Raw genomic sequence first — 23,760 nt, 5'->3', positions numbered from 1 at the left:
TTTTTGTGCCCGAACGAGAAGGGTGCACACTAGGTGGCTCTCCTGAGCTGCTTAGTGAAAAGTTTTAGGTTTTTTTATTTTCAGTGAGACCTGCTGGCAACAGGCTCACTGCATCGAGGGACTAAGGGGAGAAGAAGCTAACTCACCTGCGTGCAGAGTGGATTGGGCTTCTTAGGCTTCCGGACACCATTAGCTCCAGAGGGATCGAACACAGGCCCAGCCATGGAGTCCGGTCCCAGAGCCGCGCCGCCGGCCCCCTTACAGAGCCAGAAGCAAGAAGAGATCCGGAAAATCGGCGGCAGAAGACATCCTGTCTTCACCAAGGTAGCGCACAGCACTGCAGCTGTGCGCCATTGCTCCTCAGCACACTTCACACTTCGGTCACTGAGGGTGCAGGGCGCTAGGGGGGGGCGCCCTGAGCAGCAATAAAAACACCTTGGCTGGCGAAAATACATCACATATAGCCCCCAGGGCTATATGGATGAATTTTAACCCCTGCCAGATTCCACAGAAAAACGGGAGATAAGGCCGCCGAGAAGGGGGCGGAGCCTATCTCCTCAGCACACTGGCGCCATTTTCCCTCACAGCTCCGTTGGAGGGAAGCTCCCTGGCTCTCCCCTGCAGTCACTACACTACAGAAAGGGTTAAAAAAGAGAGGGGGGCACTAATTAGGCGCAGTATTGAAAATACAGCAGCTATAAGGGGAAAAACACTTATATAAGGTTATCCCTGTATATATATATAGCGCTCTGGTGTGTGCTGGCAAACTCTCCCTCTGTCTCCCCAAAGGGCTAGTGGGGTCCTGTCCTCTATCAGAGCATTCCCTGTGTGTGTGCTGTGTGTCGGTACGTTTGTGTCGACATGTATGAGGAGGAAAATGATGTGGAGACGGAGCAAATTGCCTGTAATAGTGATGTCACCCCCTAGGGGGTCGACACCTGAGTGGATGAACTGTTGGAAGGAATTACGTGACAGTGTCAGCTCTGTATAAAAGACAGTGGTTGACATGAGACAGCCGGCTACTCAGCTTGTGCCTGTCCAGACGTCTCATAGGCCGTCAGGGGCTCTAAAGCGCCCGTTACCTCAGATGGCAGATACAGACGCCGACACGGATACTGACTCCAGAGTCGACGGTGAAGAGACAAATGTGACTTCCAGTAGGGCCACATGTTACATGATTGAGGCAATGAAAAATGTTTTACACATTTCTGATAATACGAGTACCACCAAAAAGGGGTATTATGTTCGGTGAGGAAAAACTACCTGTAGTTTTCCTGAATCTGAGAAATTAAATGAGGTGTGTGATGATGCGTGGGTTTCCCCCGATAACAACTGATAATTTCTAAAATGTTATTGGCATTATATCCTTTCCCGCCAGAGGTTAGGGTGCGTTGGGAAACACCCCCTAGGTGGGTAAAGCGCTCACACGCTTGTAAGAACAAGGGCTCTACCCTCTCCTGAGATGGCCGCCCTTAAGGATCCTGCTGATAGAAAGCAGGAGGGTATCCTAAAATGTATTTACACACATACTGGTGTTATACTGCGACCAGCAATCGCCTCAGCCTGGATGTGCAGTGCTGGGTTGGCGTGGTCGGATTCCCTGACTGAAAATATTGATACCCTAGATAGGGACAGTATATTATTGCCTATAGAGCATTTAAAAGATGCATTTCTATATATGCGTGATGCACAGCTGAATATTTGCCGACTGGCATCAAGTGTAAGTGCGTTGTCCATTTCTGCCAGAAGAGGGTTATGGACACGACAGTGGTCAGGTGATGCGGATTCCAAACGGCATTTGGAAGTATTGCCTTATAAAGGGGAGGAGTTATTTGGGGTCGGTCTTTCAGACCTGGTGGCCACGGCAACAGCTGGGAAATCCACGTTTGTACCCCAGGTCGCCTCTCAACATAAGAAGACGCCGTATTATCAGGCGCAGTCCTTTCGTTCCCAGAAGGGCAAGCGGGCAAAAGGTTCCTCATTTCTGCCCCGTGACAGAGGGAGAGGGAAAAGGCTGCAGAAATCAGCCAGTTCCCAGGAACAGAAGCCCTCTCCCGCCTCTGCCAAGCCCTCAGCATGACGCTGGGGCTTTACAAGCAGACTCAGGCACGGTGGGGGCCCGTCTCAATGAATTTCAGCGCGCAGTGGGCTCACTCGCAAGTAGACCCCTGGATCCTTCAGGTGATATCTCAGGGGTACAAATTGGAATTCGAGACGTCTCCCCCTCGCCGTTTTCCTAAAGTCGGCTTTACCGACGTCTCCCTCTGACAGGGAGGCAGTTTTGGAAGCCATTCACAAGCTGTATTCCCAGCAGGTGATGATCAAGGTACCCCTCCTGCAACAGGGAACGGGGTATTATTCCACACTGTTGTGGTACCGAAGCCGGACGGCTCGGTGAGACCGATTCTAAATCTAAAATCTTTGAACACTTACATACGGAGGTTCAAATTCAAGATGGAGTCACTCAGAGCAGTGATTGCGAACCTGGAAGAAGGGGACTACATGATCTCGGGACATCAAGGATGCTTACCTTCATGTCCCAATTTACCCTTCTCACCAAGGGTACCTCAGGTTTGTGGTACAGAACTGTCACTATCAGTTTCAGACGCTGCCGTTTGGATGGTCCACGGCACCCCGGGTCTTTACCAAGGTAACGGCCGAAATGATGATACTCCTTCGAAGGAAGGGAGTTTTAGTTATCCCTTACTTGGACGATCTCCTGATAAGGGTAAGATCCAGAGAACAGTTGGAGGTCGGTGTAGCACTATCTCAGGTAGTGTTGCGGCAGCACGGTTGGATTCTCAATATTCCAAAATCGCAGCTGGTTCCGACGACTCGTCTTCTGTTCCTAGGGATGATCCTGGACACAGTCCAGAAAAAGGTGTTTCTCCCGGAGGAGAAAGCCAGGGAGTTATCCGAGCTAGTCAGGAACCTCCTAAAACCGAGCCAAGTCTCAGTGCATCAATGCACAAGGGTTCTGGGAAAAATGGTGGCTTCCTACGAAGCAATCCCATTCGGCAGATTCCACGCAAGAACTTTCCAGTGGGACCTGCTGGACAAATGGTCCGGGTCGCATCTTCAGATGCATCAGCGGATAACCCTGTCACCAAGGACAAGGGTGTCCCTCCTGTGGTGGTTGCAGAGTGCTCATCTTCTAGAGGGCCGCAGATTCGGCATTCAGGACTGGGTCCTGGTGACCACGGATGCCAGCCTGCGGGGCTGGGGAGCAGTCACACAGGGAAGGAATTTCCAGGGCTTATGGTCAAGCCTGGAGACATCACTTCACATAAATATCCTGAAGCTAAGGGCCATTTACAATCTAAGCTTAGCAAGACCTCTGCTTCAAGGTCAGCCGGTGTTGATCCAGCCGGACAACATCACGGCAGTCACCCACGTAAACAGACAGGGTGGCACAAGAAGCAGGAGGGCAATGGCAGAAGCTGCAAGGATTCTTCGCTGGGCGGAAAATCATGTGATAGCACTGTCAGCAGTGTTCATTCCGGGAATGGACAACTGGGAAGCAGACTTCCTCAGCAGACGCTCTGGTAACACCGTGGGTGTACCGGTCAGTGTATGTGTTCCATCCTCTGCCTCTCATACACAAGGTACTGAGAATTATAAGATGGAGAGGAGTAAGCGCTATATTCGTGGCTCCGGATTGGCCAAGAAGGACTTGGTAACCGGAACTTCAAGAGATGCTCACGGAGGTTCCGTGGCCTCTACCTCTAAGAAGGGACCTGCTCCAGCAAGGACCCTGTCTGTTCCAAGACTTACCGCGGCTGCGTTTGACGGCATGGCGGTTGAACGCTGGATCCTGAAGGAAAAAGGCATTCCGGATGAAGTCATCCCTATCCTGATCAAAGCCAGGAAGGATGTAACCGCAAAACATTATCACCGCATTTGGCGAAAATATGTTGCGTGGTGCGAGGCCAGTAAGGCCCGACGGAGGAATTTCAACTGGGTCGATTCCTACATTTCCTGCAAACAGGAGTGTCTATGGGCCTGAAATTGGGGTCCATTAAGGTTCAAATTTCGGCCCTGTCAATTTTCTTCCAAAAAGAACTAGCTTCAGTCCCTGAAGTTCAGACGTTTGTAAAAGGGGTACTGTATATACAGCCTCCTTTTGTGCCTCCAGTGGCACCTTGGGATCTAAATGTAGTTTTTGGGTTCCAAAAGTCACATTGGTTTGAACCACTTAAATCTGTGGAGTTAAAATATCTCACATGGAAGGTGGTCATGCTGTTGGCCCTGGCCTGGGCCAGGCGCATGTCAGAATTGGCGGCTTTATCCTGTAAAAGCCCTTATCTGATTTTCCATTTGGACAGGGCGGAATTGAGGACTCGTCCTCAGTTTCTCCCTAAGGTGGTTTCAGCGTTTCACCTGAACCAACCTATGGTGGTGCCTGCGGCTACTAGGGACTTGGAGGACTCCGAGTTGCTAGACGTTGTCAGGGCCCTGAAAATATATGTTTCCAGGACGGCTGGAGTCAGAAAATCTGACTCGCTGTTTATCCTGTATGCACCCAACAAGCTGGGTGCTCCTGCTTCTAAGCAGACTATTGCTCGTTGGATTTGTAGTACAATTCAGCTTGCACATTCTGTGGCAGGCCTGCCACAGCCAAAAATCTGTAAAGGCCCACTCCACAAGGGAGGTGGGCTCATCTTGGGCGGCTGCCCGAGGGGTCTCGGCTTTACAACTTTGCCGAGCAGCTACTTGGTCAGGAGCAAAATACGTTTGTAAAATTCTACAAATTTGATACCCTGGCTGAGGAAGACCTGGAGTTCTCTCATTTGGTGCTGCAGAGTCATCCGCACTCTCCCGCCCGTTTGGGAGCTTTGGTATAATCCCCATGGTCCTTACGGAGTCCCCAGCATCCACTAGGACGTCAGAGAAAATAAGAATTTACTTACCGATAATTCTATTTCTCGTAGTCCGTAGTGGATGCTGGGCGCCCATCCCAAGTGCGGATTGTCTGCAATACTGGTACATAGTTATTGTTACCAAAAATCGGGTTATTGCTGTAGTGAGCCATCTTTTCAAGAGGCTCCTCTGTTATGCTGTTAACTGGGTTTAGATCACAAGTTATACGGTGTGATTGGTGTGGCTGGTATGAGTCTTACCCGGGATTCAAAATTCTTCCTTATTGTGTACGCTCGTCCGGGCACAGTATCCTAACTGAGGCTTGGAGGAGGGTCATAGGGGGAGGAGCCAGTGCACACCAGGTAGTCCTAAAGCTTTACTTTTGTGCCCAGTCTCCTGCGGAGCCGCTATTCCCCATGGTCCTTACGGAGTCCCCAGCATCCACTACGGACTACGAGAAATAGAATTATCGGTAAGTAAATTCTTATTTCTCTATCGTCCTAGTGGATGCTGGGGTTCCTGAAAGGACCATGGGGAATAGCGGCTCCGCAGGAGACAGGGCACAAAAAGTAAAGCTTTAGGATCAGGTGGTGTGCACTGGCTCCTCCCCCTATGACCCTCCTCCAAGCCTCAGTTAGATTTTTGTGCCCGGCCGAGAAGGGTGCAATCTAGGTGGCTCTCCTAAAGAGCTGCTTAGAAAAGTTTAGCTTAGGTTTTTTATTTTACAGTGAGTCCTGCTGGCAACAGGATCACTGCAACGAGGGACTTAGGGGAGAAGAAGTGAACTCACCTGCGTGCAGGATGGATTGGCTTCTTTGGCTACTGGACATTAGCTCCAGAGGGACGATCACAGGTACAGCCTGGATGGTCAACGGAGCCTCGCCGCCGGCCCCCTTGCAGATGCTGAAACAAGAAGAAGGTCCAGAATCGGCGGCATGAAGACTCCTCAGTCTTCTTAAGGTAGCGCACAGCACTGCAGCTGTGCGCCATTTCCTCTCAGCACACTTCACACGACAGTCACTGAGGGTGCAGGGCGCTGGGAGGGGGGCGCCCTGGGAGGCAATGAAAACCTATTTTTGGCTAAAAATACCTCACATATAGCCTCCGGGGGATATATGGAGATATTTAACCCCTGCCAGAATCCGTTAAGAGCGGGAGACGAGGCCACCGAAAAAGGGGCGGGGCCTATCTCCTCAGCACACAGCGCCATTTTCCCTCACAGAAAGGCTGGAGGGAAGGCTCCCAGGCTCTCCCCTGCACTGCACTACAGAAACAGGGTTAAAACAGAGAGGGGGGGCACTAATTTGGCGTTAGAAATATATAAAAAAGATGCTATAAGGGAAAACACTTATATAAGGTTGTCCCTATATAATTATAGTGTTTTTGGTGTGTGCTGGCAAACTCTCCCTCTGTCTCTCCAAAGGGCTAGTAGGTCCTGTCCTCTATCAGAGCATTCCCTGTGTGTGTGCTGTGTGTTGGTACGTGTGTGTCGACATGTATGAGGACGATGTTGGTGAGGAGGCGGAGCAATTGCCTGTAATGGTGATGTCACTCTCTAGGGAGTCGACACCGGAATGGATGGCTTATTTAGGGAATTACGTGATAATGTCAACACGCGCCAAGGTCGGTTGACGACATGAGACGGCCGACAAACAATTAGTACCGGTCCAGACGTCTCAAAAACACCGTCAGGGGTTTTAAAACGCCCGTTTACTTTAGTCGGTCGACACAGACACAGACAGGGACACTGAATCCAGTGTTGACGGTGAATAAACAAACGTATTCCTTATTAGGGCCACACGTTAAGGGCAATGAAGGAGGTGTTACATATTTCTCTATCGTCCTAGTGGATGCTGGGGTTCCTGAAAGGACCATGGGGAATAGCGGCTCCGCAGGAGACAGGGCACAAAAAGTAAAGCTTTTCCGATCAGGTGGTGTGCACTGGCTCCTCCCCCTATGACCCTCCTCCAGACTCCAGTTAGATTTTTGTGCCCGGCCGTGAAGGGTGCAATCTAGGTGGCTCTCCTAAAGAGCTGCTTAGAGAAAGTTTAGCTAGGTTTTTTATGTTACAGTGATTCCTGCTGGCAACAGGATCACTGCAGCGAGGGACTGAGGGGAGAAGGAGTCAACTCACCTGCGTGCAGGATGGATTGGCTTCTTGGCTACTGGACATCAAGCTCCAGAGGGACGATCACAGGTACAGCCTGGATGGTCACCGGAGCCGCGCCGCCGGCCCCCTTGCAGATGCTGAAGACAGAAGAGGTCCAGAATCGGCGGCTGAAGACTCCTGCAGTCTTCTAAAGGTAGCGCACAGCACTGCAGCTGTGCGCCATTTTCCTCTCAGCACACTTCACACGGCAGTCACTGAGGGTGCAGGGCGCTGGGAGGGGGGCGCCCTGGGAGGCAAAATGAGTACCTATAAAGGCTAAAAATACCTCACATATAGCCCTAGAGGCTATATGGAGATATTTAACCCCTGCCTGATTTCTCAAAATAGCGGGAGACGAGCCCGCCGGAAAAGGGGCGGGGCCTATCTCCTCAGCACACGGCGCCATTTCCTCTCACAGCTCCGCTGGTCAGGACGGCTCCCAGGTCTCTCCCCTGCACTGCACTACAGAAACAGGGTAAAACAGAGAGGGGGGGCAAATTTATGGCGATATTTTTATATAACAAAGCAGCTATAGGGGAGCACTTATTATAAGGCTATCCCTGATATATATATAGCGCTTTTGGTGTGTGCTGGCAAACTCTCCCTCTGTCTCCCCAAAGGGCTAGTGGGTCCTGTCTTCATTAGGAGCATTCCCTGTGTGTCTGCTGTGTGTCGGTACGTGTGTGTCGACATGTATGAGGACGATATTGGTGTGGAGGCGGAGCAAATTGCCAAATATGGGGATGTCACCTCCTAGGGGGTCGACACCAGAATGGATGCCTTTATTTATGGAACTACGGGATAGTGTCAACACGCTAAAGCAGTCGTTTGACGACATGAGAAGGCCGGACAATCAATTAGTGCCTGTCCAGGCGACTCAAACACCGTCAGGGGCTGTGAAACGCCCTTTGCCTCAGTCGGTCGACACAGACCCAGACACAGGCGATGACTCCAGTGGTGACGGTGACGAATCAACCGTATTTTCCAGTAGGGCCACACGTTATATGATTTTGGCAATGAAGGAGGCGTTACATTTAGCTGATACTACAGGTACCACTAAACAGGGTATTATGTGGGGTATGAAAAAACTACCTATAGTTTTTCCTGAATCAGAAGAACTAAATGACGTGTGTAATGAAGCGTGGGTTGCCCCTGATAAAAAGCTGATAATTTCAAAGAAATTATTGGCATTATACCCTTTCCCGCCAGAGGTTAGGGAGCGCTGGGAAACACCTCCTAGGGTGGACAAGGCGCTAACACGCTTATCTAAACAAGTGGCGTTACCCTCTCCTGAGACGGCCGCACTTAAAGATCCATCAGATAGGAGGATGGAAAATATCCAAAAAAGTATATACACACATGCAGGTGTTATACTACGACCAGCTGTAGCAACTGCCTGGATGGGCAGTGCGGGGGTAGTTTGGTCAGAATCCCTGATTGAAAATATTGATACCCTGGACAGGGACAATATTCTACTGTCGTTAGAACAAATAAAGGATGCATTTCTTTATATGCGTGATGCACAGAGGGATATATGCACACTGGCATCACGGGTAAGTGCTATGTCCATTTCGGCCAGAAGAGCTTTATGGACGCGACAGTGGACAGGCGATGCGGATTCAAAACGGCATATGGAAGTTTTGCCGTATAAGGGGGAGGAGTTATTTGGAGTCGGTCTATCAGATTTGGTGGCCACGGCTACAGCCGGGAAATCCACCTTTCTACCTCAAGTCACTCCCCAACAGAAAAAGGCACCGACTTTTCAACCGCAGCCCTTTCGTTCCTTTAAAAATAAGAGAGCAAAGGGCTATTCATATTTGCCACGAGGCAAAGGTCGAGGGAAGAGACAGCAACACGCAGCTCCTTCCCAGGATCAGAAGCCCTCCCCGGCTTCTATAAAAGCCTCAGCATGACGCTGGGGCTTCTCAAGCGGACTCGGGGACGGTGGGCGGTCGTCTCAAAAATTACAGCGCGCAGTGGGCTCACTCGCAAGTAGATCCCTGGATCCTGCAGATAATATCTCAGGGATACAGGTTGGAATTAGAGACAGATCCACCTCGCCGTTTCCTGAGGTCTGCTTTACCAACGTCCCCCTCCGAAAGGGAGACGGTGTTGGAAGCCATTCACAAGCTGTACTCTCAGCAGGTGATAGTCAAGGTACCTCTTCTGCAACAAGGGAAGGGGTATTATTCCACTCTTTTTGTGGTACCGAAGCCGGATGGCTCGGTAAGGCCTATTCTAAATCTGAAGTCCTTGAACCTGTACATAAAGAAGTTCAAGTTCAAAATGGAGTCACTCAGAGCAGTGATAGCGAACCTGGAAGAGGGGAACTTTATGGTATCCTTGGACATCAAGGATGCGTATCTCCACGTTCCAATTTACCCCTCACACCAGGGGTACCTCAGGTTCGTTGTACAAAACTGTCACTATCAGTTTCAGACGCTGCCGTTCGGATTGTCCACGGCACCTCGGATCTTTACAAAGGTAATGGCCGAGATGATGATTCTTCTTCGAAGAAAAGGCGTATTAATTATCCCATACTTGGACGATCTCCTAATAAGGGCGAGGTCCAGAGAACAGCTAGAGATGGGATTAGCACTGTCTCAAGAAGTGATAAAACAGCACGGGTGGATTCTGAATATTCCAAAATCCCAGTTAATGCCGACAACTCGTCTGCTGTTCCTAGGGATGATTCTGGACACGGTTCAGAAAAAGGTTTTTCTCCCGGAGGAAAAAGCCAAGGAGTTATCCGAGCTTGTCAGGAACCTCCTAAAACCAGGAAAGGTGTCTGTACATCAATGCACAAGAGTCCTGGGAAAAATGGTGGCTTCTTACGAAGCGATTCCATTCGGCAGATTCCACGCAAGAATTTTCCAAAGGGATCTGTTGGACAAATGGTCAGGGTCGCATCTTCAGATGCACCTACGGATAACCCTGTCTCCAAGGACAAGGGTGTCTCTTCTGTGGTGGTTGCAGAGTGCTCATCTATTGGAGGGCCGCAGATTCGGCATACAGGATTGGATCCTGGTGACCACGGACGCCAGCCTGAGAGGCTGGGGAGCAGTCACACAAGGAAGAAACTTCCAGGGAGTATGGACGAGCCTGGAAACGTCTCTTCACATAAACATTCTGGAACTAAGAGCAATATACAATGCTCTAAACCAGGCAGAACCTCTGCTTCAGGGAAAACCGGTATTGATCCAGTCGGACAACATCACGGCAGTCGCCCATGTGAACAGACAGGGCGGCACAAGAAGCAGGAGGGCAATGGCAGAAGCTGCAAGGATTCTTCGCTGGGCAGAGAATCATGTGATAGCACTGTCAGCAGTGTTCATCCCGGGAGTGGACAACTGGGAAGCAGACTTCCTCAGCAGACACGATCTTCACCCGGGAGAGTGGGGACTTCATCCAGAAGTCTTCCACATGCTGGTAACCCGTTGGGAAAGACCAATGGTGGACATGATGGCGTCTCGCCTCAACAAAAAACTGGACAGGTATTGCGCCAGGTCAAGAGATCCGCAGGCAATAGCTGTGGACGCGCTGGTAACGCCTTGGGTGTACCAGTCGGTGTATGTGTTTCCTCCTCTGCCTCTCATACCAAAAGTATTGAGAATTATACGGCAAAGAGGCGTAAGAACGATACTAGTGGTTCCGGATTGGCCAAGGAGGACTTGGTACCCGGAACTTCAAGAGATGATCACGGAAGATCCGTGGCCTCTACCTCTAAGGAGGGACTTGCTTCAGCAGGGTCCCTGTCTGTTTCAAGACTTACCGCGGCTGCGTTTGACGGCATGGCGGTTGAACGCCGGATCCTAAAGGAAAGAGGCATGCCGGAAGAAGTCATTCCTACTTTGATTAAAGCAAGGAAGGAAGTAACCGTGCAACATTATCACCGAATTTGGCGAAAATATGTTGCGTGGTGCGAAGATCGGAGTGCTCCGACGGAGGAATTTCAACTGGGTCGATTCCTACATTTCCTGCAATCAGGATTGTCAATGGGTCTCAAATTGGGATCTATTAAGGTTCAAATTTCGGCCCTGTCGATTTTCTTTCAAAAAGAATTGGCTTCAGTCCCTGAAGTCCAGACCTTTGTTAAGGGAGTGCTGCATATACAGCCTCCTGTGGTGCCTCCAGTGGCACCGTGGGATCTAAATGTGGTTTTGGACTTCCTAAAATCTCATTGGTTTGAACCACTAAAAAAGGTGGATTTGAAATATCTCACATGGAAAGTGACCATGCTTCTAGCCCTGGCTTCTGCCAGGAGAGTGTCAGAATTGGCAGCTTTATCTTACAAAAGCCCATATCTGATTTTCCATTCGGACAGGGCAGAACTGCGAACTCGTCCGCATTTTCTCCCTGAGGTGGTGTCAGCATTTCATCTGAACCAGCCTATTGTAGTGCCTGCGGCTACAAGTGACTTGGAGGACTCCAAGTTACTGGACGTTGTCAGAGCATTAAAAATATATATTGCAAGGACAGCTGGAGTCAGAAAATCTGACTCGTTGTTTATATTGTATGCACCCAACAAGATGGGTGCTCCTGCGTCTAAGCAGACGATTGCTCGTTGGATCTGTAGCACAATCCAACTTGCACATTCTGTGGCAGGCTTGCCACAGCCTAAATCTGTAAAGGCCCACTCCACAAGGAAGGTGGGCTCATCTTGGGCGGCTGCCCGAGGGGTCTCGGCATTACAACTTTGCCGAGCAGCTACGTGGTCAGGGGAGAACACGTTTGTAAAATTTTACAAATTTGATACTCTGGCTAAGGAGGACCTGGAGTTCTCTCATTCGGTGCTGCAGAGTCATCCGCACTCTCCCGCCCGTTTGGGAGCTTTGGTATAATCCCCATGGTCCTTTCAGGAACCCCAGCATCCACTAGGACGATAGAGAAAATAAGATTTTACTTACCGATAAATCTATTTCTCGGAGTCCGTAGTGGATGCTGGGCGCCCATCCCAAGTGCGGATTATCTGCATAAGTTGTACATAGTTATTGTTAACTAATTCGGGTTATTGTTAAAGGAAGCCATCTTTCAGAGGCTCCGCTGTTATCATACTGTTAACTGGGTTTAGATCACAAGTTGTACGGTGTGATTGGTGTGGCTGGTATGAGTCTTACCCGGGATTCAAAATCCTCCCTTATTGTGTACGCTCGTCCGGGCACAGTACCTAACTGGAGTCTGGAGGAGGGTCATAGGGGGAGGAGCCAGTGCACACCACCTGATCGGAAAAGCTTTACTTTTTGTGCCCTGTCTCCTGCGGAGCCGCTATTCCCCATGGTCCTTTCAGGAACCCCAGCATCCACTACGGACTCCGAGAAATAGATTTATCGGTAAGTAAAATCTTATTTTCTGATACTACAAGTACCACAAAAGAGGGTATTATGTGGGATGTGAAAAAACTACCGTAGTTTTTCCTGAATCAGATAAATTAAATGAAGTGTGTGATGATGCGTGGGTTCCCCCCGATAGAAAATATGGGCGGTATACCCTTTCCCGACAGAAGTTAGGGCGCGTTGGGAAACACCCCTTAGGGTGGATAAGGCGCTCACACGCTTATCAGAACAAGTGGCGGTACCGTCTATAGATAGGGCCGTCCTCAAGGAGCCAGCTGACAGGAGGCTGGAAAATATCATAAAAAGTATATACACACATACTGGTGTTATACTGCGACCAGCGATCGCCTCAGCCTGGATGTGCAGAGCTGGGGTGGCTTGGTCGGATTCCCTGACTAAAAATATTGATACCCTTGACAGGGACAGTATTTTATTGACTATAGAGCATTTAAGGATGCATTTCTATATATGCGAGATGCACAGAGGGATATTTGCACTCTGGCATCAAGAGTAAGTGCGATGTCCATATCTGCCAGAAGATGTTTATGGACACGACAGTGGTCAGGTGATGCAGATTCCAAACGGCACAAAGGTGTATTGCCGTATAAAGGAAGAGGAGTTATTTGGGGTCGGTCCATCGGACCTGGTGGCCACGGCAACTGCTGGAAAATCCACCGTTTTTACCCTAAGTCACATCTCTGCAGAAAAAGACACCGTCTTTTCAGCTTCAGTCCTTTCGTCCCTATAAGAGTCATATCTGCCCAGGGATAGAGGAAAGGGAAGAAGACTGCAGCAGGCAGCCCATTCCCAGGAACAGAAGCGTTCCACCGCTTCTGACAAGCTCTCAGCATGACGCTGAGACCGTACAGGACCCCTGGATCCTACAAGTAGTATCCCAGGGGTACAGATTGGAATGTCGAGACGTTTCCCCTGCGCAGGCTCCTGAGGTCTGCTTTACCAAGGTCTCCCTCCGACAAGGAGGCAGTATGGGAAACAATTCACGAGCTGTATTCCCAGCAGGTGATAATTAAATTACCCCTCCTACAACAAGAAAAGGGGTATTATTCCACACTATATTGTGGTACTGAAGCCAGAAGGCTAGGTGAGACCTATTCTAAATCTAAAAAAAATTTTGAACACTTACAAAGGTTCAAATCAAGATGGAGTCACTCAGAGCAGTGATAACGAACCGGGAAGAAGGGGACTATATGGTGTCCCGAGACATCAGGGATGCTTACCTCCATGTCCCAAATTTGCCCTTATCACTAAGGGTACCTCAGGTTCGTGGTACAGAACTGTCACTATCAGTTTCAGACGCTGCCGTTTGGATTGTCCACGGCACCCCGGGTCTTTACCAAGGTAATGGCCGAAATGATGGTTCTTCTTCGAAGAAAAGGCGTCTTAATTATCCCTTACTTGGACGATCTCCTGATAAGGGCAAAGTCCAGGGAACAGTTGGAGGTCGGAGTAGCACTATCTCGGATACTGTTACAACAGCAGGGGTGGATTCTAAATATTCCAAAATCGCAGCTGATCCCGACAACAAGTCTCCTGTGCTTAGGGATGATTCTGGACACAGTCCAGAAAAAGGTGTTTCTCCCGGAAGAGAAAGCCAGGGAGTTATCCGAGCTAGTCAGGAACCTCCTAAAATCAGTGCATCATTGCACAAGGGCCATGGTAAAAAAATGGTGACTTCCTTCGAAGCAATTCCAGTCGGCAGATTTCATGCAAGAACTTTTCAGTGGGATCTGCTGGACAAATGGTCCAGATCGCATCTTCAGATGCATCAGCGGATAACCCTATATCCAAGGACAAGGGTGTCTCTCCTGTGGTGGTTACAGAGTGCTCATCTTCTAGAGGGCCGCAGATTCGGCATTCAGTTTTGGATGTTGGTGACCACGGAGGCCAGCCCGAGAGGCTGGGGAGCAGTCACACAAGGAAAAAATTTCCAGGGAGTGTGATCAAGTCTGGAGATTTTTCTCCACATAAATATACTGGAGCTAAGGGCAATTTACAATGCTCTAAGCTTAGCAAGACCTCTGCTTCAAGGTCAGCCGGTATTGATCCAGTGGGATAAAACATCACGGCAGTCGCCCACGTAAATAGACAGGGCGGCACAAGAAGCAGGAGGGCAGTGGCAAAAACTGCAAGGACTTTTCGCTGGGCGGAAAATCATGTGATAGCACTGTCAGCAGTGTTTCATTCCGGGAATGGAAACTGGGAAGCAGACTTCCTCAGTAGGCACGACCTCCACCCGGCAGAGTGGGAACTTCATGGGGAAGTTTTCCACATGATTGTAAACCGTTGGGAATTACCAAAGGTGGACATGATGGCGTCCCGTCTGAACAAAAAACGGGACAGGTATTGCGCCAGGTTAAGAGACCCTCAGGCAATAGCTGTGGACGTTCTGGTAACACCGTGGGTGTACCAGTCGGTGTATGTGTTCCATCCTCTGCTTTTCATACCTAAGGTACTGAGAATTATAAGACGTAGAGGAGTAAGAACTATACTCATGGCTCCGGATTGGCCAAAAAGGACTTGGTACCCGGAACTTCAAGAGATGCTCACAGAGGACTTATGGCCTCTGCCGCTAAGAAGGGACTTGTTTCAGCAAGTACCATGTCTGTTCCAAGACTTACCGCGGCTGCGTTTGACGGCATGGCGGTGGAACGCCGGATCCTAAGGGAAAAGGCATTCAGGAAGAGGTCATTCCTACCCTGGTCAAAGCCAGAAAGGAGGTGACCGCACAACATTATCACCACATGTGGCGAAAATATGTTGCGTGATGTGAGGCCAGGAAGGCCCCACGAAGAAATTTCAACTCGGTCGATTCCTGCATTTCCTGCAAACAGGAGTGTCTATGGGCCTCAAATTGGGGTCCATTAAGGTTCAAATTTCGGCCCTGTCGATTTTTCTTCCAGAAAGAATTGGCTTCAGTTCCTGAAGTCCAGAAGTTTGTCAAGGGAGTATTGCATATACAACCCCCTTTTGTGCCTCCAGTGGCACTGTGGGATCTCAACGTAGTTCTGGGATTCCTCAAAACACATTGGTTTAAAACCAGTCAAATCTGTGGATTTGAAGCATCTCACATGAAAAGTGAACATGCTCTTGGACCTGGCCTGGACCAGGCGAGTGTCAAATTGGTGGTTTTTTTTTTATTTCTCAAAAAAGCCCATATCTGTTTGTCCATTCGGACAGGGCAGAGCTGCGGACTCGTCCCCAGTTCTCTCCCTAAGGTGGTGTCAGTGTTTCACCTGAACCAGCTTATTGTGGTGTCTTGCGCCTACTAGGGACTTGGAGGACTCCAAGTTGCTAGATGTGGTCAGGGCCCTGAAAATATAGGTTCCAGGACGGCTGGAGTCAGGAAAACTGACTTGCTGTTATCCTGTATGCACCCAACAAACTGGGTGCTCTTGCTTCTAAGCAGACTTTTGCTAGTTGGATGTGTAATACAATTCAGCTTGCACATTCTGTGGCAGGCCTGCCACAGCCAAAATATGTAAATGCCCATTCCACAAGGAAGGTGGGCTCATCTTGGGCGGCTGCCCGAGGGGTCTCGGCTTTACAACTTTGCCGAGCGGCTATTTAGTCAGGGGCAAACACGTTTGTAAAATCCTACAAATTTGATACCCTGGCTAAGGAGGACCTGGAGTTCTCTCATTCGGTGCTGCAGAGTCATCCGCACTCTCCCGCCCGTTTGGGAGCTTTGGTATAATCCCCATGGTCCTTTCAGGAACCCCAGCATCCACTAGGACGATAGAGAAAATAAGAATTTACTTACCGATAATTCTATTTCTCGGAGTCCGTAGTGGATGCTGGGCGCCCATCCCAAGTGCGGATTATCTGCATTACTTGTACATAGTTACAAAAATCGGGTTATTATTTGTTGTGAGCCATCTTTTCAGAGGCTCCGCTGTTATCATACTGTTAACTGGGTTCAGATCACAGGTTGTACAGTGTGATTGGTGTGGCTGGTATGAGTCTTACCCGGGATTTATAAATCCTTCCTTATTGTGTACGCTCGTCCGGGCACAGTATCCTAACTGAGGCTTGGAGGAGGGTCATAGGGGGAGGAGCCAGTGCACACCACCTGATCCTAAAGCTTTACTTTTTGTGCCCTGTCTCCTGCGGAGCCGCTATTCCCCATGGTCCTTTCAGGAACCCCAGCATCCACTACGGACTCCGAGAAATAGAATTATCGGTAAGTAAATTCTTATTTTTTACAACTCGCGGCACACTGAACAAGATTTAAATATTACCAAGGCACATTCAAATATAATGGTGCAGTTGCGTGTCCTAGGATGTCATGTGGCAGCTTCTCCATATGTAACGCCTGTGCCACATCTGAGAAAGCCAGAAGAGCCTAACACTGTCCGGGCACAAAATTAGAACTGGCTCTGCATCCACTAAACCCACCAGTATTGATCGTTCCAGGGCCTCAGTAGCGGCAAAACACTGACGGGCATGGCTCTGCTTCTATGGCGGCACACCTGGAGACTGCTCAGGGCACACTAGTGTGCCATGGCACAGTGGTTGAAAAACACTCCCCTACTGTGTAAAATTGGGAACCCTGTGTAAACTGCCAATATTAAAGTCATTTATGACTGATCCTTGTATTATTAGTTTATGAAAGCGTTCCAGTATCAGCTGCCCTTCTCAGAGCAAGTACTTTGCATACTGTGTGATGTCACCTGGGAAGCATCTAGGTAGCATTAATTACCCTGCCAAATATTCTCCTCCTCACATCCTTCAGTGTGTGCCAGTCTTGTGTCACAGAAATATGTGACATGTCCTGAGTAACCTGTTTTACTGTGTACTGGAAAACCGCAGCGTACAGGCATCTTTCCTCCGCAGGCAGATTCAGGCCAAGAGACTTGACCTCTAGTTCTCCTAGATACATAAAGGAAAGTAAATCGTGTCACCGTAATGATAGAAACCTCCAGTGCTAGGGAATATTTTTCGATTTACTGCTGATGCTTTATAAAGACTATGGGGAGGATTTACCAAAGATTGGTGAGAGGTAAAGTAGCTCATGTCTTTTTACATATGACAGATATGAGCTGATTGGCTGGTACTTTATCTTTCTCCACTTTATCTCTTCCAAGCGTTGATAAATCTAGCCCCGTGGTCGAAATGTGTCATAGGCACTGATTTGCTGGGCTCAGCACAGTTCTGTAGATATAGCTGCTAGATTTAAAGCAACAATTTGTTTTTAAGGCAAAGCCAAGTTGTTTTAGCCTTAAAATAAGTGTTGCATTTAATCTAGCAGCTATATTGCGCATGGACCATCAAGTGAGAGCCTGTTACATTTGGGCCTATGACTGCTGACAACACATGTACAGCCTATAGCATGGAAATATTTTGTGCAATAATCAGCCATGACTCCTGATTCCACAACAGAACTAGGCGTGAAGAAAAGAAAATAGAAGAGAAAATGTGTTTAGAACTTGCGCCAAGGGACAGCAGCCTAGTCCTATTTCCGAGCCACACTCTTGCTCACATACCCAATCTGAAAATGAAATAAACCAAAGGTTCTTTGAAAGTATATTGGATTGTCATCAAGTCCAGACATGGAAGTGAAAACCAGTCTCTGAGATGCCCAAAGAAACCTTTATGTGACACAGGGCCTAATTCAGACCTGATCGCTGCTGTGCATTTTCGCACAGCGGGCGATCAGGTCTGAACTGCGCATGCGCCGGCGCCGTAGTGCATGCCAGAGACGCGATTTGGCATTTCTGCCCGGCGATCGCCTCTGCCTGATTGACAGGCAGAGGCGTTTGCTGGGGGGTAGGGGGCGGACCGGCGGCGTTGGTGGCGCAGTCCGGGCAACGCAGGCGTGCACGGACCGTGCGGGGGGCGGGCTGCAGCGGCTGCGTGATGTCACACGCTGCCGCTGCGCCCCGGAGAGCGACAAGTAGCTCCCTGCCAGTGCACTGGAGCTGCGCTGGTCGGGAGCTACTCTTCAGGTCGCCGCCGTGCGATGCTTTTGTACCTGTGCGGCGGGGGGAGGGCCTGACTACGGCAGTAGTGTAGGAGGACAGATCTGTAATTTCGTTACGAGTCCCTGTAGATCATGTAAGGCTAATTGGCGTTGTTTAGGTAATTAGTGTTTGGACAATTGGATTTCTACAGTATGTAAAATGTTAGGCTACATCTAAATTCTTACAAAAAAGTCTCTAATCCGTTTTGAACAGAGTTTTGACCCTCATTTGCATAATAAGATTAAGCAGAGAAAAAAAACCTGCTTATTTTAGTTCCTGCAAATAAACAAAACATGCCCCCCACCCAGGCCTGCAGTGACCGTCAGATGTGGTCATTTGGCAGTCCGGCTGGGTGCCTGGATAACTTCCTGCGCTGCTGATGTTGTTGGAAAATGATGTACATAGAGACCAATAGCATCTGTTTTCAAGCTTTATTGAGTCTTCATGCAGAATAAATATTATGTTGATTCATTTTTAGGAGTCTCATGTGGCTATGGGAGTCATTCTGAGTTGATCGCTCGCTAGCAGTTTTTAGCAGCCGTGCAAATGCATTCTCGCCGCCCACTGGGACTGTATTTTCGCTTTGCAGAAGTGCAAACGCTTGTGCAGCCGAGCGCCTGCAAAATCTTTTTGTGCAAAACAAGACCAGCCCTGTAGTTACTCTTCGTGTGAGAGTCTGACAAAAGAGGACGTGTCCAGTACTAAATAAACCAGCCAAAAATCAAGCTCAAAACAGGCAGTACGCCAGGTCATGGATTATTTGATAATGGGTAACTAAATCCGTGAAATGAAGTTCAGGAACAGAGCACTTTATAGGGGACAGTCTATCCTGTGCAGAGAACTCTATTTCCAGGTAGATCCTGGCATGCATACAGTATGTCGCTTGTGAACAAGCCAGTGATTGTGCTGGGCCTAGATCCCTGTATGAGGCAGGATAGAGTCTGCAGCTGGACAGGAATCTGCAGCACTGATATATGGTGGTATTTTCTGGCTTCTAATCTCTGCTGAGGAATCCAGTCTCTAGGGGAAAGGTTACTAAAGGACATGACTCTCTATCGGCTTTTCTGCAGTTCTGCTTTGGTTACCAAGATGTGACATAGAAAAGCATAGATGTAGTCTGCCTGTTTTACTTACTGTCCACAGACTCTGCGACTTTTACCTTACATACAAATGTATATGTAAAACATGGCGCTGTGACATCAGGAGGGTGTTTGAATGTGCATATAACTGTGTCTCTGCAAGTAAGCGCTGCCTGTTATCAGCCGTTTTAGGCTCCAGTAGGCTTTCCTCCTTGCTCTTATAGGGGGTCATTCCGAGTTGATCGCACGTAGCAACTTTTTGCTGCCCGTGCGATCAACTAGACGCCGCCTATGGGGGAGTGTATTTCTGCATAGCAGGGCTGCGATCGCTTGTGCAGCCCTGCTATGCTAAAAAAAGTTTCCTGTAATAGAAGACCAGGGTAAGAGTTACTTACCCTGTGCGATCGATCCAGCGATGAAGGTCCCGGAATTGACGTCAGACATCCGCCCTCCAAACGCCTGGACACGCCTGCATTGGACTCACCACTCCCCAAACACGGTGAGTTGCTGCCCGGTTCCGCGTTCCTCCTGTCAATCTTCTTGCGGTTGCCGCTGCGACAGCTTTCCTCACTAGCGGCGTCGCTGCCTGGCGACGGCTGTCGCCGGCAACCACGCGCATGTGCAATGCGGCCATTGCTCATGCGCAGTTCCGACCCGGCTGCGAGGAAGCACAGCTTGCGATCGGGTCGGAATGACCCCCATAGTCTTAAAGGCATGATTTCTGGAAGGCATGTACTGTATGATAATTTATCCCCGTGTTTCCTAACATCGGTCCTCGAGGCACTCTGAAGCTGGGTACACACTAGAACGATGTGTGTCCAAGCGACGTTGTAATGATATGTTGCGCCGCCGTACGCATTGCATGATCCGGTGTAACTGCAGGCCGTTGTTCATTGCATGGTCCCATCTGACGTGCAGGACATCAGATGGGAAGATCTCATGAACGACCGCTGTACATGAACAATCGGGCATACACAGATGCGTACGATCTGCGTTGAAATAATTTATCGTTTAGTGTGTACTTAGTTTAACAGTCCAGGTTTTAAAGATAGTCATACAGGTGGCTCAGTTAGTGACTCAGTTATTGTGCTCAAGGATGGATATCCTTAAAACCTGGACTGTTAGTCTGCCTTAAGGATCGAGGTTGGGAATCGCTGATGTGTCCAATGATTTTTCTTTTTTAATGACTACAGTTCTGACAATTTTTCTTTCAACTTTTACATAATATCTCTATGGTAACGTGCATGGTAGCTTGGTCTGATGAATAAAAACGTAACACATAATGTTACCCTGGCTACAGCTTGACCCCACGCATGGATGGCCAGACTGTACTACAGGCACCTCTCATAGACCAGTGGTTGTCAACTCCCAACCATCAAGTACCCCAACAGGCCATGTTTTGAGGATTTCTCTCAGTGGAAACAGGTGAGAAAATTACTGACCCAGTGAAGTAGATGAACTTGCCTGTGTATGATTAAAGACATCCACAAAACATGACCTGTTGGGGCCAGTACTTGAGGACTGGAGGTGAGAACCCCTGTCATAGAGCTCACATCAGAAATAGCCTAATACAGAGTTTTCAAAACTTCACCACTACATTGCAGGTTTTAAGGATATCCGTGCTTGAGTCCAGATGGTTAAATCAAACTGACTGAGATACTAATTAAGTTACCTGTGCTCCAGAATGAAAATTCTTGAAACCTGGACTGTAATGGGGTTTAGGAAACTGACTTCTTATATGTTTTGCAATAATCTGTTAATTAAGTTGTAGAATACTTACACAGGTGGGTTGGGGTTGTTCCATACAGACAGACAAGTATTATAGGACTAGTGACCGTCTTTTCTAAGCTGCTCCATTTTCAGGTCATTCCATGTTCCTTCTATCAAACTATGTTGTGTAGTAGCTATTGTGTGTGCTATACCTTCTCCAGCCATCAAGACACCACTAAAAGTGTAAGCTCTTTAGACCAGTATTACTTTATTACGCTGTCCTGTGTACAGTATTCACGTGACTACAGAAATCTTTCATTATGGCACTTTCTTCTTTCAGGCCGGTCTGTGGGCTGAGGAAGGAGAACTATTCAGGTCATTAGTCATTCTTGATTGTCACATTGTGTAAATCCTGTGTGACTTGCAGATTTCCTCAGTTATATTGTGTTTCTGCTGAGTATACTTGGAAGGGAATATACACTTTCTAACTGAGGCCTAGTTGTGCACTGAACCCTGCCCTCACGTGGTCTGTTTATCATGATTCACATACAGTACTCCATGCGATCTGGGTGTGATACTAGCTCCCAGAATCACAATGCAGTATGCGATTATACCAACCGGATGTATTACCGAGCAACCGCAGATGTAGTGGACTCGTAGTTTAAGCGGACTCCTGCGCATGCAAGGTCCCGCTGATCACGTATGCACGGCAGCCATTGCCGGGTAGGTTCCGGAGGATCCCTCTACCGGTGATTCTTGCAAAGTGTAACCCATAGGCTACAACAGGCTAGCTCCATCTTTAGATGGTGTTAGCTGCGTGGGCTAGTCTCTGGAATGCAAAGGTAAATCTCACAGCCTATGGGGGTTGCGGCTGCTGGCAGGAGTGGAGGTATCGCAGCAGATACCGGAGATAGCTACTGTGGTCCTTCTGTAATGCATTCGTGTGATACTAAATAATTGTGGTTAACCCCATAATAATAGTGGGATTCTGCTTAACCCAATTCAGCCCAAGTGGGTAGTTTTCTACCCAGCACTTCAATATAGTTTTCATTATACTGGAAAAAAAAAAAATTCCACCTGATTTTTCTTAATTGGGTCAAAATTAGCCATCCCTCAAAAAAAGTCTTGGAAAATGGGTAGAAAACTACCCATGCGGGCCAAAATGTTTTTTTAATGACCGGCTGCAAACATGAGTTAGCATTGATTGTGACGTTGGTGCTGTGTTTGTATGTTCTCTCCACATATTGAGTCTAAGGGGTAAATTTACTAAACTTCTACAAATAAGATAAGTGGTGATGTTGCCCAAAGCAACCAATCAGATTCTTTTTATCATTTCTGTATTGCATGCATCCTAGAAAATGATCAGAATCTGAATACAGCGACACTGCAAAGCAGCTGACCCATGCCCCACCAACTGTCCTATGTATATAGTACCCAGGACCCCCTCCGCAGCGCCCCTGAGTTTGTACAGCACAATTCCTCTTATTTGGTATAGTAGACGCAGTTCTCAGACATGTTGGACATTATACCAGTAACATTTGTGAAATATGTTGGCATAAGCATACCTCCCAACTGTCCAGATTTTGGTGGGACAGTCCTGTTTTTCAGGCACTGTTCTTCTGTCCCACCTGAAGACCGCAGTGTTCCATGGTTGGGGGGAAAGGGGGGATTTGGGAGGCCCTCTCTCACTTGCTGCTCTGCTTAGCACAGTGTATATTTGTAGAGAGGAACTGGGGTCATGGCCAGCTGCTCACAGAGCGCTGAGCATACCCCCACAGTGTTTAATAACTTCCCACGAGGCCATGCTCTCTAACTGTGAGGCCACGCCCCCTAATTTTCAGCTGTCCCTCCGCAAGCCCAAACAAAGTTGGGAGATATACATACGTAATAAACTCATTTTAAGTCAGCAGCAGACTGATGTGGCTAGATTATCATGGACAGGATGGGCTCCTTTCTCCCCCTTGACTTGTAGACCCCCTGGACCATGAGTGACACAGACATGCATAATACTGAGTTTTGTGCTGCAGGAATATAAAAATCATGTTAGCCATGTTATTGCTGATCTGTCTGCTCAGCCCCCTCCTACAAAGTACCACTCCATTCATAAAATACCCCTAAGGCAGTGGTTCTCAGACTTTTTTTTATCACGGTGCCCTAGATTATCAGAATTTTTATATGAAATAAATTGTGTCTATATGTCATCTTTAGGTTTAATTGTGTGGTGAGGGACGAGATTTGCTTCTGTTTGTCCACATGGTTTATGATTGACAGCCACCAGCACTGGATTTGCAGACTAATTTATCTATAATTATAATTGGTCCTAGACCACCAACCCAGGGCACTCCTGCAATTGTCCGTAGGCACCTTAGGGTGCCACGGCACACAGTTTGAGAACCACTGCCCTAAGGCCATATTTTTTAGCATACCCTCTAACATGACCAATTCCATTAGGTACATTACTGTATGTCCTGTTGTATTGTTGTGGTGTTCGCATCCGCGATGCATACGTATTGCAGGTGTGCAATGCCGCGGGGAGACTGCGGTCGTCCGTCAGCCACAGCTCTCCGGTTGAAGTGAATGGTTCGCTGGTTCATGCGTACACTCGTACCCACAAATCTTGGCACTCAGAAGCCGCTCTACGTACGCCA

General features: G+C 48.5%; 1 protein-coding gene across 1 annotated transcript in view; it reads left to right on the top strand.

The window, feature by feature from the left end:
- Positions 1-23,760, top strand: part of ABCD1 (ATP binding cassette subfamily D member 1) — a 138,860-nt gene that overhangs the window by 28,882 nt on the left and 86,218 nt on the right. The gene's annotated exons all lie outside the window — the stretch shown is intronic.

This window comes from Pseudophryne corroboree, chromosome 8 (assembly GCF_028390025.1).
Source record: "Pseudophryne corroboree isolate aPseCor3 chromosome 8, aPseCor3.hap2, whole genome shotgun sequence".
Taxonomy (NCBI): Eukaryota; Metazoa; Chordata; class Amphibia; order Anura; family Myobatrachidae; genus Pseudophryne; species Pseudophryne corroboree.
Note: the sequence above shows the minus strand (reverse complement) of the source record. Positions and strands in the feature narration are given on the sequence as shown.